General features: G+C 43.0%; 1 pseudogene; it reads left to right on the top strand.

The window, feature by feature from the left end:
• Positions 1–2706: 2706 nt before the first annotated feature.
• The window catches only part of LOC106822972 (small ribosomal subunit protein uS2B-like), a 32422-nt pseudogene continuing 17173 nt past the window's right edge, over positions 2707–17955 (top strand).

Here is a 17955-nt window from a genome sequence, read left to right as displayed (position 1 = left end):
CCACATTCCCATTTGAAATGTGGCCTGTTCTGGTCCAGATTCCACTCATGCTCTGCTCTCCACCTTACCTACCACCCTGTAGTCACGTTGGTTTCTTTCTATTTCTAGCCTCCAGGCCTTTCCTTTTGCTAAACTCTGCCTGGAATATTCTTCCTCAGCTCTTCCATGTATGACCCATTCTCATCCTTCAGGCCTTAACGCAAATGCCACTTCCTCCAGGAGGCCCTCCCTGACCACAGTAATCATTGCAATCTGGATGACTCTGTCAGTGTCTATTCCTCCTAGTGGGATGTAAGTTTCGTGAGAACCAATATGACGACTGACTCTTGTTCACTCTTGTATTCCCAGGGCATGGTCTATATTAAGTGCTCAAGAATTACTGGTTAAATGAATGAATGATGAGTAAACCTAATTTTTAAAAAATTTATTAAATTTATATTATTTGGGAAATAACCAGTATTTGTTCCCAGTGAGTCATTACAAATACAGAGCAGATATAACTTTTAAAAACCTGAACCAGGAAAGCACTCGAAGAGTGATTAAGCAATGAAAGAAACCAACCCTCCTGTTCTATAGCCCCTTGAGAATTTGAAGTGCTTTTCAATCTCTTCTCACCTTCAATTCTCATAGTGACTGCATGGGGAAGGCGTGTCAGGTGTGGGAACTCCAGCTTTGTAAAGGATGAAAGAGAGAGAGAGAGGTGACTATTTTTTACAATTCTTTCCCATCTCCCCAACCACTCAGTTACAAAAAAAGAAAGACTTAAGAGTATTTAAATGGTAGCTCTGCAGTTCAAAACACTGTTTAAACAGCAGATGTTTATCTAGGCAAAGTCTACAGCTTTTGAGGGTTAGCTTCTAGGATTTCTTTCAGTATCGAAAGCTAAGTATGCAAATGATCTCCTACAGAGGAAATACACCAAGCTCAGAAATTAATTACTCACCTATTTTAAAAATTAAGAAGTTAGACAGTGGGACGCTTATCAAGATTTAGCATAGATAGTATATTTACAACGAATGATAAATGACAATACTCAACCATTTATTTTGTTCCAAAGAAAAAGTTTGACATTTTTATTTTGTGATAAAAACCCATGTGTCACAGATTATTTCTCTAGTAATAAAGCAAAATGATTATTTATTCTAGGAAACCACAGTGCCAAATGACATACCCCTAAAAAGGCACTAAATTTCTAAGTAAAACCCATTATGCCTTTTTTTCTAAACAGCCAAGAGATAACTAGTCATGAGAATCTTCATGCACTAATTTCTTAATCAAATAGTTACTTCTAGGTTAGTATTTCCCAACCAAGTGTGAGGGGCCAAGCCCTACTGAATGTGCTGTCATCCCTATAACGGCTTCCCCCCAGGGAGAGTGATTTCCAGCTGGGTGCCCTGCACCTCTCCCCTCGCATCCCTCCTAAACAAATTCTGGGTCCCATGAGCACAAGACTTCCTGCTCCCATGCAGCTTCCAGAGCTCCAGGACTTAGGATCCATTTCTCTCCACTCGCCCCTTCTACTCCTCCTCACCGCTGGTGAATCACAATCCATGTTATCCTTATAAATGGAATTTTACTTCCTCCCATCGACGCAGCCCATCGTTACCTGAAACCTGCCCCTATATTTGTTAGAGACTGTGGGACCCCCTTTGCTGGAGCCAATTTAGTAGTGTCCATCTAATTAAGAAAGGATGAGAATGCCTGTCCTGGATCACATCGGGGAAGGCACTAGAACTTGTTGAGCCCTTACTACACACAAGGTAACATATTACGCACTTTATGTACATTATCCGACTCAGCCCTCTCAGCAGTCTTTATTATCCTCATTATATAGATGTGGAAATGGAAGCTCAGAGAGGCTGCAAGTCACCTTGGTCACACAGCCGGCAACTTGAACTGGATTTATTGGACCCCAGAGCCTGTGCTCTTGTCTGCTATGTCATATGTCAATGCCCATTTCGGCCGACCCAACTATATAGCCCCAATCCTAAGTCTGCTTGATGCAAAGTGTGGTTCTGGGGCTGGGGGAGGTAGAACTAGCGATCAGCTGTATTGTTGTCCTAGGGCTGCCATAACAAAGTACCATGAACTGGGTGACTCAAGGCAGCAGAAATTCATTCTCTCAGAGTTCTGGAGGCCAGAAGTCTGAAATCAAGGTGTTGGCAGAGCTGGAATCAGCCTGACCGCTGCAGTCAGCTGGCTGTCGAGAAGAGCTGCCTCTTCCCAACTGGCTGAATAAGGCTCCCAGGATAAGCCTGGGAGGTTGGAAAGGTAGAGGACAGCCCTACGTCACCAAGGATGCTTTGGCCACAAATTGCAGAAACCCCAGCTAACGCTGGCTTAAACATTGCGGAAATTTACCATCTCACAAGATGCTGAATCTGTGGATGGAGTGGGCCCCAGGTAGGGGGACCAGGACTCGGGCATCTCTGTCTCTCTGGGGGTTGGCTTTGCCCTCAGGGTGCCTCCCCTCATGCCCAGAGGAGCCAATAGGCACAGAGCTCCATAGGCACAGCTCCCAAGGCACCTGCATTCAGGGGAGCCCAAGGCTGTGAGTCCCCATGAGGAAGTTATAGTTCACTCAGAGTCCTCCCAGTCCAGATAACCTTGCCAATCAAGCCTAGTTGATATTTTACATCATCTAGTTTTCAGGGCAACAGAACTAAAAAATTAATGGAAAGGCCAAATTCTCTTTCAGAAGGAGAAATGGTTGTGTTAACATACTACCTACCTCATAGACATCCGTAAGTGAGTTCATTCTTAATTTTCCCTTTTTTGTGCTTTTTTTTTTTCAAGTTTTGCTCAGGGTTATGCTATCCTCATCAAGCGCTTTAGGACACTTTCCATCCTTGTCCTTTGGAAGAGTTTAAATAGTATGAGAATTTTCAGTGTGCCCTCTCTCCTCCAGGGAAAACATGGGATTTTTCTTGTTCATTTCCACAAACCCAGTGACAAAACAGTGTCCAGGACACAACAGTTAGAATATTTGCTGTCTTTTCCATGCTACCCAGAGAGTGGTCCACGGCAATGCTCTGGGTTCCTCTCATAACTTAAAGGGAAACTTTCACAACGTCCGGGTCCCTTGATGTCCCATAAATGAAGGAGGAGGATGTCTTCAAATTCCTTGCAGCAAGAACCCACTTAGGTGGCACCCACCTTGACTTCCACGTGAAATACTACATTTACAAAAGGAAAAGTGACAGCATCTGCATCGTAAATCTGAAGAGAACCTGGGAGAAGCTTCTGCTGGCAGCTTGTGCCATTGTTGCCTTTGAAAATCTGGCTGATGTCAGTGTCATATCCTCCATGAAAACCTGCCAGCGGGCTATGCTGAAGTTTGCTGCTGCCGCTGGAGCCAGTCCGATAGCTGGCCACTTCACTCCTGGAGCCTTCACTAACCAGCTCCAGGCAGCCTTCTGGGAGCCAAAGCTTCCAGTGGTTACAGATCCCAGGGTCAACTACCTAGCCTCTCAGAAAGGTGTGTTATGTTAACCTGCTTACCATTGCTCTGTGTCACACAGACTCTCTGCACCACCTGGATGTTACCATCCATGCAGCAACAAGGGAGCTCGCCCAGTGGGTCTGATCTGCTGGATGCTGGCCTGGGAAGTTCTGCACATGCGTGGCACCGTCACCTGTCAACACCCACAGGAGGTCACCCCAGACGTTTACTTCTACAGTGACCCTGAAGAGATTGAAAAGGATGGGCAGGCCACTGCTGAAAAGGCGTTGACCCGAGGGGAACTTCAGGGCGGATGGATTGCTCCAGCTCCTGAATTACTGCTACTCACCCGGGGGTCGTGCACAGACTGGTCCAAAGGCATGCAGGTGCCCTCTGTGCCTGTGCAGTAGTTCTCTGCCAAAGACAGGAGCCCTCAGGCCGCCACTGAGGACTGGTCTGCAGCTAGCAGGTAGGAGCAACCACTCAGTGGCCTTAAGCTGTTCTTCTGGAGACTCTTAAACAGAAAATGGAGATAAGGTTGACAGAAAATAAACTGTCAGTTTCAAGAAAAGAAAATATTTGCTGAATGAAGTTCCGACAGAACTTGTCCATAAAATCTGGGTCAGATGACTTTTGGAGGTTAATTCTTTGTGATTTTCTGTTTTTTCTCTTTTTAGTGCTATATTATGTTTTCTACTTTTTAATTTCTTTTTTCCTAAGGAAGATTCGCCCTGAGCTAACACCCACTTCCAACCTTCCTCTTTTTTGTATGTGAGCTGCTGCCACAGCATGGCCACTGACAGACAAGTGGTGTAGGTCGACGACCGGGAACTGAACCTGGGCTGCCCAAGCAGAGTTTGCCTAACTTAACCACTAGGCAACTGAGGCTGGCCCTCTACTTTTTAATTTTTTATGTGAATTTTCCTAGAAAAAGATCTCAGATTTGTGCTATCAAAGTGGTGATATTGTGCATTCTGCCCACATTTTCTCTTTGATGAAATTTGTACGAAATTTGTATATTTGATTCTTTTTAGTGATTCAAGTTACACTTTCATTTATCAATTTTGTGTACAATTTTTCTTATCTTTTAATTTAGCACTTTATGCTTTTGCCTGTATTCTTTCTTCTTACTTGATTTGGATTCATCTTATTGTTCCTCTTCTAGCTCCTTGAGTTGTGTTTGCTTCATATTTGACACAAATAGTAGCTCCAATTGTTGAGCACACTAGATGGCAGGCCCAGCGCTCCGTATTCTGCTTGCATTGTCTCACCAAATCCTCACAACGCTCCAGAGGCTTCATAAGAAGGCTTTATAACATAGTGGTTATGAGTGCAGACCGGAGACAGTCGCTGCTGCTTATAACTTTGTGACCTCGTGCAAGTGACTTCTCCATGCTTTGGCTTCCTCATCTGTAAAATGGGCTAATCCTATAATCTACATCATAAGGCTATTGTAGAGGATAAATTAGTTCATACACATAAAGCTCTAGAACAGTGCCTGGCATACAATTGGCACCATGGAAGTAGCTGATATTATTATTTAAAGATAAGGGGCTGGCGCTGTGGCCGAGTGGTTAAGTTCACACGCTCTGCTTTGGTGGCCCAGGGTTTCATGGGTTCGGATCCTGGGTGCGGACCTAGCACCGCTCATCAAGCCATGCTGAGATGGCATCCCACATAGCAAAACTAGAAGGATCTACATAGAATATATAACCACGTAGTGGGGGGCTTTGGGGAGAGGAAGAAAGCAAAAAGATTGGCAACAGATGTTAGCTCAGGGCCAATCTTTAAAAAAAGAACTCAGAAGACAGCTTAATTTACAACATTATATTAAAAAAAAAAGTAAAGTAACTTGCCCAGAATCACACAGCAGTTGCTAGATAAGGAGCCGTCTCCTTTTGAACACAGCCTGGACAGCATCACATGGATTTTAGTACGCAGTTTGCTCAATCTCATTAATTTCTTAATAGTCTATAATTTCAATTTTGGTTTCTTCTTTGATGAAGTTCCTCTGTTTTTTTCCTCTATAGGAAACTTTTTTGTTTCTTCCCATCTCCATGATCTTCATCCTTGGAACTCAGAAATTTCAGCAGGATGTATTAAGTTGTGGCTATTTTTTAATTATTCCTGACTGGCACATAGTCCGTTTGATCTTAAGATCATAATCTTTCTCCAGTAAAATTATTTTCTATTAGTTCTTTGATCTACAATCTTTTTTCTCCTTTTATAATTCCTATTATACATATATTGAAATCTCCTAAACTTTTTTTCATATCTTTTTTTTCCCCTGAAATTTCTTATCAGTATTTTTAGTTCTGATTCCTGGGGAATCTTCTGGATGAGGTCTTTTAATTCTCCATTCAAATATCTGCAGAATCCAATCTGCTTTTTAACTGCTCTGTTGACATGTTTTTTCCACCAATGAATATATTAATTTTAATATTTTAAAATTTCAGTATGCATTCCAAAAACTGTGTTAACAAGCTCATGAAGCCAACCTGCCACCATCTTTATAAAAATGAGGAAGAAATGAAAAGCAAGAGACAAAACCACATAAAATGGCCTTTAAATTTTCCACTAAAATTAAATTGATTAAAAATTCCACTAAAACTTTCATTTCCACTAGTGTTCGTCCTTGGATACAGCCATCCAACTTCTCTTTCTCCAAAATCTGATGCCCACTGCCAGACTCTAAAAGCAGTTTTTTAGTTTCAGCCTACTCTCCCCCAAACCTTACCTCAGCCTCTTTCCATCTTCTTTTTTGATCTTTCGTAAAGTTTTCATTTTAGAACGGTTTAAGATTTACGAAACAATTGTAAATGTACTAGAGAAGGTTCTCATATACTCCGCATCTAGTTTCCCTTATTATTAACATCTTACGTTTGTTACAAAAGTACATGGTACATTTGTTACAATTAATGAACCAATATTGATACATTATTATTAACTAAAGTCTATACTTTATTCAGATTTCCTTAGTTTTTACTTAATGTTCTTTTTCTGTCCTGGGATTCCCCCCAGGACACCGCATTACATTTAGTCATTATGTCTCTTTAGGCTCCTGTTGGCTGCGACAATTTCTCGCACTTTCCTTGTTTTGATGACCTTGACCGTTTTGAGGAGTACTGGTCAGGCATTTTGCAAAATGTTCTTCAACTGGAATTTGCCATGTTTTTCTCGTGATTAGACTGGAGTTAAGTGTTTGGGGAGGAAGACTGCACAAGTAAGGTGATGTTTTCCTCACAAAATGTCAAAGATACATGTATCGACATGACTTATCCCTGTTGATGTTGACTCGATCATCTGCCTGAGGTGGTGTGTGTCGAGTTTCTCCACTGTAACATTACTCTTCTCCCCCCTTCCATCCTGCACTCTTTGGAAGAGTCACCCTACACAGCCCACACATAAGGAGTGGGCAGTTGTGTTCCATTTCCTCGAGGGCTGAGTATCTACACAAATTAATTTGAATTTTTCTGTATGGGGGGATTTGCCTCCTCATTTATTTATTTATTTATATCAATATGGACTCACGGATATTTATTTTACACTTTGGGTGACAATCGAATACTGCTTTATTTATTTTCTTGCTCACATTGTTCCAGCTTTAGCCATTTGGGAGCTGTTTCAGTTGTCTCCTGTGCCTCCTTTGACCCCATCATTGTGGCTATTTTTGTTTTTTGAGCATTGTATTATTTTCTGGCACTACAAGATGCTCCCAGCTCATCTTGTCTATTTCCGGCCCTAGTCCTAGACTCAGCAATTTCTCCAAAGAGTGCTAGTCCCTTTTATTGGAGAATGGCATCGGAAAGCAAGATGGAAGCTGGCTGTGTTCATTGCTGCTGGGGTTCTATTATTTTGTCAGTTGTGCAATTATATTTTTTATCTTCAAGAATTATTAAATATTGCTTCCTTTCCCTAACAGCCTGCTCTTACTTTATCGATGCAATGTAAGAACAAGAATTATAAAAAAATATATACACAGGAAACAGGGGAGGGAGAAGCTTTTTGTTAAGTGCTTTTTCACTCAGGGTTATTTACTCTGAATGCTCCATTTAAACTGCTGAGTGTTTTTATATATCTGGTAATTTTTTGCTCCGTTGATGCATATGAATAGTGGTTTAGAAAGATAATCAAAATTGGTGGCTGAGATGGGTCTCAACAGAGACTGTGTGAGCCAATGTAATTTCTTCCAGTCCTTAACAAAAATAGAAGACAAATTTAGATGTTTACCTTTTTTATTTTAGAAGCTTAGAGATCTAATGGTTTGCTGAGCACAGGGATGGTGCTGTAAACATACAGAGAGCTACTTGGATGGAATTTCCCCTTAGCTCAAGAGCAAAGTATCCGTCTTGTCTCGGAAACTGGACATCAGCTGACATAGAGTCTCTCTCTAGGGGACATCTCAGCCACTGCTGACCTCACAGGGTCTTCCTCTACCCAGAAGACTGGCACTGCCCTATGCAGCCTCAAGGATGCAGATTCTAAGCAAGGTTACTGCTTGCTTCCACTCCCCTCAGTCTCTGGAAACTGCTCTAGGTACTTTAGGAGGAAGACTTCAACAAAGCTGAGCTCGTCTCTGCTCACTCCTTTTCTTGTAACCTGCTCTATCTCTGGTTCCCTGGAGGGGATACAGCGCGGATCCCTTCAGTTACCCCAGGTGAACTCCCTCTCATGATATGGTGGCTGAACAGCCCTCCCCTCCTCTGCTCCTGTCTGAGCCACTCCAGACTGAAACCTCCTAAAATGACAAGGTTGGTTTATTAGTTATTTATTGCTGAGTAACAAATTACTCCAAAATGTAGCAGCTTAAAGCAACACATATTTATTATCTCATGGTTTCTGTCTGTCAGAAAACTTAGCTGGGTCCTCTGCTTCAAGGTCTCTTACAAGGCTGCAGCTGGGATGCCAACAAAGGGTGTGTGGTCTCATCTGAAGGCTCATTTGGGGGAAGGATTGGCTTCTAAGCCCACATAGTTTTGGCAGGACAGTTCCTCATGTTGGACTGTTGGACTGAGGACCTTGGCTCCTTCCAGGCTGGAGGCTACTGTCAGTTCCTCGTCACATGGGTCTCTCCAATATGGCAGCTGGCTTCATCGAAGTGTGCAGACTGAGAAGCCAACAGACAGCATCTGCTAACAAAACAGAAGTCACAGTCTTTTATAACCTAGTCAGAGAAATGACATTATATAACTAGGTCCAGCTCATACTCAAGGGAAAAGGATTATGCTAGAACATGAATACCAGATGGGCATCTTTAGGGGCCATATTAGAAGCTGGCCTGCCACAAGCAAGGATAAGACTCTATTCCAGTCCCCAGTTGGGATACATAATTTTTCATCTGGTATTGGTTGGGTTGTTTCTGTGGGATATTGGGAAAGAATGCACATAAAACCAGTAGGCTTAAAACACTATCTTAGTCCTGGATACCATGAACTTGATTTTTAATATACTGAGTTTGAAATTATGGAAAGAGCTTTAGGTTAAAACGTTCAGTCAGTTGTTGCTCAATAATAATTATTTTAACATTTTTTATGAGCCAGCTCTTGAGTTAGAGATTTCATATGTGTTATCTCATTTTAAACCTCACACCAATTCTATGAGGAAAGCATTATTACCTGAGAGGTTTGGATGAGGAAGTTGAGCTATAGGAAGTGAGGTAACTTTCCAATGTCTGAGCATCCTGGTTCCCTAAGCAGCTCTCTCACATCCCCAGGACTGCTTGACTCATCCAGTTGCAGTCACCATCTCGAAGGGGACAGGGCTGTATGAATCAGCACTTTGGGACGGTAGTAGGATCCACTTCCTACGCTCTCCCTCAGACCTGCTAACTCTGTCTAGTTGACCCCAAATACAAACTACTGACCTCTGTCTTAGTTTCCACCTCTGTATCTTGCTCCCTCGGATGGAATGCATCATAATGACTCTCTCCTTGAGTCCTGACACCAGTCTTTCTCTCCATAACCATGGCAAGCCCTGCTCTTCTTCCATGACTAGTGACAGGTCCTAGAAGACCAGCCCAACTTGGAGGGCAGATTTCTCATCCCCGCCTCGCCCCCCCCCCCCCACCAAATTACTTAGACCTCTGAGGTCCCTCAGTTAGTGAGAGGCAGAGTCAGAATTCAACCCATGCTCTTTGTATTATCTCATTCTACCTCCCAGGTTGACCATTAAAGTAAACAAATACTTCCACTCAAACACTATTTTGGGATTATTCTTTCCCTAGTCCAGATAGTACCAATTTGATTAAATAGGTAAAATGGAAAAGAAGAAATGGGTAAAATTCCTACTATGGCCACAGTCACAGCTGCGAGTGAAGGTCAGGGTAGGGGTGGTAGGCACATGAAATTAAAGCGATGGTGGGGAGAGGCAGCAGGACACAAGCATGATGCACATTCCCAGGGTTTATTTCATGGTTCCTTTAGGTGAAAAAGGAGGCTGCATCTCTGGTTGCATGTCTACCATCTCCAGAACACCTGGGGCACCAAGCATAGGACCCAGCGGAGGCCTCAGCCACAAAACCGTGCGCTTTAGTGTCTGCCTGAAAGAATGAAAGTCTAATGTGATTTCTTCATTGATTTCAGAAAAAGATAAGCAAAGAAAAGAAAGGAACAGTCACCCAGCTCCTCATGGTACTTCATAAGAGGCAGACTGGCAGACCCTGTGGAATGCCTCTAAAGTTCTCAGTAACGGTGGGGATCTCCCGCGGCCAGTGTTCATTACTTCAGTCATGCCCATGGGGTTTCAGTTTGGCTCAGAGTACAGCATTCACCGAATAGGGTATTGATTTTAAGAAGTTTTATTACTAATGGATCTTTTAGATAAGGTATTGTTTTATTCATTCCAATTCATCCTCATCATCCTGCTAAGGAAGAACCGAGGGTCTGGGTCAGGGTCAGGGTCAGAGCGTGGGTAGGATCCTTTTACAAGCTTGACCTCCCGAACCTTTGATTGAGTTGGACACTCCTTTCCTCTAGAAATGTGCTCTTCTCATGGCCGCAGTGACACCACATGCTCTTAACTTTCTTCCTATCTCATCCACTCCCTCTCAGCATCCTGTGCAGGCTCCTTCCCCCCTTTCCAGCTTCTCCATACTGGCTTGTCACAGTACTCAGTTCTCTGCTCTCCATTCTTCTCTGCCACGACTTAGATGTTCTCATTCAGTCCTGGCCTTACTCCATCCACGTGCTGAAGGCTCTCAATTATGCCTCCAGCACTGACAGCTTCGCTGAGCTACAAACTCATGTTACAAGCGTAATGTGTTTAAATATGTCCAGATTTTGTTTCCCCTTGGAATAATTATATCACTATTCCCTACACTCTTTCAGCCATCAAGGTGTAGCAGTGAGACTGGAAAGAATTTTTATATCCTTCAATATATTAGGATTCAATATATAAAGGAAAGATTGCCTCTTGACCCTGGTGGCTGGGCTGTGATGCTTGCTGCACCAGGTCAGGAGAAGAATGGACCAGGAGGAGTAGAAGTTGGAAGCCCACCTCTTCTGGCACCAAGGGATTATAGGGGACAAAAGGTGGGGTAGAAGAGGCAGCAGGAGACACGTGGGTGCTTACCTTCCATCTCAGTACTTCTGTCCAGGCAGTGGCAGGTGTGTCATAGCTCTTGAAGGCAATGCTGAGAGTGTTTGCCCACTTTACCTTGGAGGCTGTGAATGGAGTACATCACCCAGCTGGCCCTTATATCAGCCTTGGTAGTGGGGAGCAGTTGGTGGGCGAACGAATCAGAGTACAATCAGTGGTACGGCGAGGTCAGGCAGAGACAGCGCTGGATGGTAGCTCTCTAAAGCTCTCCCCAGTCCCCATGTGGTGAGGATGGAACTCATAAATGTGTTCGCAAAGTGGATCTTGGCTGCGTAGAGAGCTAGTCAACATCCACGTGGCCAAGGTGGGCGTTTGGGCCAGGAGCTGGGTGAGAATATGGCAGAGGCTGTGTGAATAGGGTGCATTGCTGTAGTGCCCAGAGAAGGTAGAGGACACAAAAAGGCACAAAGAGTCCTTCCAGGCTGGGAGGGTACCATGGGCTCCCACCATCCTGGGGGAGAGAAGAGTGATAGGGTGGGAAGATGAGGGACTGAACCTATTTAAATTCTTCCCTCTGATGAAGAATACCAGACTGGACTAACTGTGGTTCCCTCCCTCCACCTGCTCCCATCCCCCAGTGGGTCAGGAATGGTGGGGGAGATCTGAGAAGAGGCTCTGATTTCTTTGCCCTTCTGAGTTATACTTAACGGAATCAGATTTCCTCAACTCGTGACTGATTATTTGACATCTAACACGTTATCTTAGACTAAAACTAGCCCAAATTGAATTCTTGACCTCCAACCTAAAAACACCCTAGTCCACTCCCCATTTTCCCTGTATCAGTCAGCGACAACACCATAACCCATGGGTTTAAGGCTCACCGTTGACTTCTCCTTTCCCCTCACCCCTCACATCTAATCCATCAGTAAGTCTTGCCAGCTCTACCTCCACACATGTCCTAAACTCACTTCTCTCTCCACCATGAATATTATCCTCGCAAAGCTTATTGCGATATCCTCCCCTCTGTTCTCGTTCCTGAGGCTGCTTCCTGCCCATATGGCGCATTGTGTATGAAAGAAAAAGATACCCCTTTCCACAGGTGAATGTAGCCCCATGTTGGACACGGGGCCTGGTGAGTGGCACAAAGGCTGGGTTTCAACACCCGCTCACCTGCTCTGCCTGTCCCCCTCGTGTAGGATCCAGCCTGCAAAAACACAAACAGCAGCCTTCCCGCTGACGCTTCCCCCTATGATCCATTATCTACCAGCAGCGGAGTGATCTTTTCAAAACATGAATCAGATATCGCTGCTCTGCTTGAAGACCCTTAATGTCTTCCCCAAACCCTGAGAACAGTTTCCTGCATGCAGGGACCCTGCTTCCTTCTTCAGCCTTGTCACGCTCGCTTACAGTCACTTTTTCTCTTTTCTTCTCCACAACGCCAGGCCATTCTTTGTGTTCCTGCTGTTCTCTCAGACTGGAAAATGTGGGCTGGCTCCTTCTTGTCTTCCAGGTTTGGGCTCAAATGTCACCTCTTCAGTAAGGATTTTCCTAAACGACTTTATTCATATTGCCCTCCTCCCACACCCTCTATCATATTACCTGTTTTGTTTTCTTGATGACATTTATCAACCTCTAAAATCTTATTTTTCATTTATTTGCTTATTTGTTCCTTATCTCCTCTCTCTCTCTCACAAGAATAAAAGTCCCCAGAGCAGGGAACATTTCTGTCTGGTCCACTTCTACTTTCAGAGTCTTGAACGGTGAATGGCACCTATTTGTTGAATGAACACGTGAACTAAAGAGTCAATGGGGAAAATTGCATGTGGTGCTATTGTAGGCGTTTCACAAAAAGACTGTAAATGTCTGACCGGAAGAGCCGAGACTTTAGAATTCCTCCAAAAGACAGTGACATGGCCCTAGAGACGCACAGATAGAAGAATAACACGGGAAACCAAGGAACAATTTGCCAGACAGTGAACCACGTAGCTGTGTTATAAATGTTTCAATAATAAATGGCATCACAAGTTGACGTCAGGGCCATCAGTGAATCTTAACAAAATTCATACTCAAGTAAAGTTTTATAAATATTTCAAAAGTTCAAAAATAGTTACTATAATGTATTCTACTTGGAATATAAAACTACTGATGGAAACATCAATAAAACCCATTTATAACAGAAACCAGGGCTCCTAGATTACCGTATGAGTTAGGCCGAAGATTTCTTACCTAAAGAAAACCTTATTTTAATAAATAATTCACATAGTAGACTCTATTTTGCTAATTTGATGAGGGTGATAGTGAAATATCTCCCCCTTTCCTTTCTAGAATGTCTAAATTTTAACGAGACATAGCATGGTAAAAGATGCCCTTCCATTGTGTGATTATGGTATGAAGGAATCTCGTGGAGTGTTGCCTTTCATTACTGAATTTAAAACTAGAAGAGAGCAAGTTTTGAAGTGGTTGAGTACTTTTACAAAGCCATGCAAAACAAAGTCTTCTGATGACCATCTTATTTTCTGACTATGAAATTTTTTTCACCATTTGTCTACATCCTGTTTGCGGTTTAAAAATTCTGATCACAAAGAATGATATAACACATGCTAAACAATAATTCACCTAGGATAATCTTAGCATCTATTCATCATCGAGAGTTCAAGTTTTCTATAACATCACCCATTGTGTTTCTAAATCCAGGAACTGCCTGCTTTCACATGGTTTATTCTGATCCCCAGCCCTTGTAAATGAATATACTGATCATGACTGAGCACCGTTGTAACCAGTTCACAGAACTACTACAATTAAGGCATTTATCAAGTGTCATCATCTTCTCTTACCTCCTTTGCTCCTAATCTTTAGTCCTACCAAGACGCGTTTGTGGTCGGAGGCTCCAGCTCGAGGTTTCTCTTCTCACAGTTTCTTTTGTTCAGTTTAAGAAAAGCAGTAAGGGCATAGCAGACTAGGTTTCGTGAACATTTTGTGAGATCATGATGAGATACTAGTTATTAAATATAAGCTCTGTTGAACAGTAGAAAATGCAATTTTTACTTGAAACCCACTCTACTTTTCTTCTCCTCTCTTTGTCTGCTTTCTTGTCTTCCTTCCTTATTTCAAATAGCTATTGAGTTTCAATTATGCATGAAGCCCAGAGTTGGGCAACAACACATGAACGTGTTTATGAAAGACCCTATTGCTGTGCCTAGAACATAGTAGCTTGTTCCATTTGGGCAAAAAAAATAAATAAATAAATAAAATCAAGCTCACGGTTTCTACCTTTGATCTTGACATGATTGAATCTTTTATTTGAACTTACCTCGACACAAATCAATTCGTCTAAGTTCTCTTCTCATATCATAGAATTCTTAACAAATGATTTTTCATCTTTTGTTTAAATGAATGAATAGATTTTGCCACGATGCAGTATGGTATGGAAAAAGACCTGTACCATCATTCAGAAAATGTTGAATAATTCACAAGATAGAATATATAAAACCTAGTGTAGTAGAAAATGCCTTGGAATGGAAATCAGGAGCTCTGATTTCAAATCCAAATTTTATCCCCAACATGCTATGTAACCATGGGTCAGTCACTCCCTCCTTATGAGCTTCATTTTCCTCATTTGAAAAATTAGAAGATTTGTTACTCAGGATTCTTTCAGTCAAAAATGATGGAAATCCAGCTAAAACAAGTTCAGGCAAAAAGGAGAACTTTTTTGACCCAAACATCTTCAGGCATGGCTGGATCCAGGAATCAGATAGCATCACTGGAAAATTGTTTTCTCTCAGCTCTGCTTATCTCTGTGTTGGTCCTATCTCCCCTCCTGTAAATGGGCTTCCACTATGGGCCCAAGGGAAGCAGCTATTGTAACTTTAAGCTTGCATCATCCCAGCTTATTGACTCTAAAGAAAAGGACTTGTATTTCCCAAGACCTATATACCAATCTGAGGGAAGAACTTAGATTGGGTCTGCTTTGGTCAAATATCTAACATTTGGACTGATTTCTGTTGCTAGGGGAGTAGGTACTATCATTGGCCAAGTATGGATCACATGTCTACCACTGAAATTGGGTTGGGAGAGAGATCTTCTTGGTTCCTGCCCTGGGGTTCATTCTCTGGCCATAGAAAGGAGCTAGAAAGACTTGGGAAAGACAAGCGTGGTCTTAGCCTTTCCAGACAATCTGTTTCCCCAAGACGCTGCTAGGAGATTAGGAGACACTGAACCAGAGAGGCATTTCACCTTTAAAGCAAAACTATTGCCCATTTGTGCTGCTCATCTGTCTGCCTGTCCCAGTGGATGATAATAAGTTTGGTTACTTACTAGAAGGGTTTCTATTTCCACCAAGAGATGAAGTACTTGCCCAACGTGAAATGGCTAGATTGTGATGAAGTCTGGGCTAAAACTCACACCTACCTTCTCCCATCCAGTGTTCTCTCCACACTACCATGTTTTCCTTTGGTCAACAGGCAATACTGATTTGCCACCTCAGGCCTGCAGTCATGGGGACTCTCTTGTTTAGAGGCAGACGACAAGTTAGTTCCTCTTGGGCCCAACTTGAAAAGTTCCTTATTAGTTTATATGATTTGTATTCCTAGATCATGGGCATTTTTAGAGCATCCTGGTTGACAAGCTCAGTAAAATATCACTGCGAGACTACGAGGATGTGCAGAATGACTGTGCAGAAATGCAGTCCAGTCATTTCCAAGCTCAAAAGCAAGATATGGAATGTGCACCAAGGAGCTCACAGACCAGCAGTTGACTTTTTGGAACCTCAATTTCCTCATCTATACAATGAGAGAGTTAGTCTAAATCAACTCAAAGGTGTCCTCCAGAGTCTGTGAATATATGCTTTAAGACCTTTCAGAGTTTCTTTCAGACTGTAGACCCATGCGGCATAGTTTATTTTATTTACTTATTTATGTTTTTGGTGAGAAAGATTGGCCCTGAGCTAACATCTGTCGCTATCTCTCTCTTTTCTCTTGAAGAAGATTATCACTGAGCTAACATCTCTGCCAATCTTCCTCTATTTTGTACGTGAGACACCTCCACAGCATGGCTTGATTAACAGTGTAGCTCCACGCCTGGGATCTGAATCTGCGAACCCCAGGCCACAGAAGAGGAGCACACAAACTTAACCTCTACACCATGGGGCCGGCTCCCAGAGTTTATTTTAATAAGTAGTGCAGTTATGAGCTTGGGGTGCAGGAGTTATGATGAATGTCTGTCCTACTCAACTTTATCTCCAGGGCAGTGGCAGATTACAGAGGCTGGACCTGGCTTGATTCGGAAACTTCACCGTTGGCACTTCATTCGTTTTGCTTCTGGGTTTGATCTCTCCAAAAGGACATATAACAGCTTGGGCAGAGGCAGATTGTTTAAGCTGTGATCCGAGGCTTTCCTGTGTGCTAGTTTTGAAAGGAAGAAGAGCGAGGGTTCTAGGCATCTGAAGGTGCTAGAAGACCAGGGCACCAAAGCCACACCCCAAACATCTGACAACTTTGTAGGGGCTCAGCCTCACAAAGAACACTTGTCTTTTCATTGTAAGCGTGGTCAACACACAGTACGTGTCGCTCACACTCTGACCTCAGGAAAACACTTTTGGTTAACCGCCGAGAGTGAGCCCCACTTCCTGCTTTGAGCCTTCCCTGACTAAGCTGTTCAACCATGATACGCCGACGTAGACAGGAAGAACCCAGTGAGGTAACCTGAGGTAACCGACTGGCCCGAGGTCACCATGGCACTCTGTTGATGGTCTACAAGTCAGCTCACTTTTTTCTTAGGCTAATCAGCCAGACAATAATAGACTTTGTAAAGCTTAAGTGACAGATTGTAAGTGTCGAACTCCTACTTGGGCTCGTCTTATGTTTTCTGTTCCAGTACAAAGATGTCAAAAGCCAGTGAGATCTTGAAGCCATTAAGCCTTCTGCTGCTACCCGATGTACGATAATGATGTAGAAGTACATGTAATTATGGTACCCTTTTTTTGGTAACACATTTTAAGATGTTCAAATGAAAGGTATTACATAATAGTTAATTTCTGACAAATATAAAATGTGTAATGATTATATGCTGTCCTTAGCCTAAAATGGGAGATTTTCATCTAATTCTGTGTTAGTACTTGTGCTGCTTTTCCTCGAGGGGGCACGGGGAGTGGTAGTGACAGGTTATACCAACCTATCCACAGGCTTGCCCTGCCTGTCTGTCTGTCTGTCTATCTATCTATCTATCCATCCATCCATCTACCTTCTGTCTACTGGAACAATTCTGTGAGATAACAAGACATTCATTTATTCATCCCCTGTACAATTATGCATCAAGTACCCACTGTGTGCCAGGCACTATTCTAAGTAGTGAGGATACAACAGTGAACAAAACAGACAAAAATCCCTGCCTACCTGGAGCTCACATTCTAGTGGGAGTGATAAATAAGCAAAACATATTATCTAGCGGTTAGTGCTAAGGATAAAATAAAGCAGGTGACACTTGAGTAAAGCCCTGAAGGAGAAGAGGGAGTTAGCCTTGTGGATATCTAGGAAAGAGCATCCTAGGTAGAGGGAAGAATGAGTACCAAGCCCTCAAGGCAGGAGAGTATCCAGAGGGTTTGAGGAGCCGGAGGAAGAGGCCCTGGTGACTGGAGCAGAGGGAGGGAGGAGGAGGTAGTAGAAGAGGAAGTCAAGGAGATGTGGTGGGAGGTTTCATAAGTCCTTATAAGGATTAGCTTTTACTCTGAGTTCAGGACACCACTGGAGCAGAAGACTGGCATGAGCTGACGCTGTAGCAGGACTACTCTGGCTAGTGCATTAAGACTGCATTGTAGAAGTAAGAAGTGGAGTGGAGGCGGGGAGGCCACCACACACGCCAGGTGAGAAATGATGGTGGCTTGGACCAGGATGGTGGTAATTGGGGTGGTGAGAAGTATTCAGATTCTGGACATGTTTTGAAGGTAGAGTTGAGAGAATTTGCTGACAAATGGTATGTAGAAT

The sequence above is a fragment of the Equus asinus genome, chromosome 9, assembly GCF_041296235.1.
Source record: "Equus asinus isolate D_3611 breed Donkey chromosome 9, EquAss-T2T_v2, whole genome shotgun sequence".
Taxonomy (NCBI): Eukaryota; Metazoa; Chordata; class Mammalia; order Perissodactyla; family Equidae; genus Equus; species Equus asinus.
Note: the sequence above shows the minus strand (reverse complement) of the source record. Positions and strands in the feature narration are given on the sequence as shown.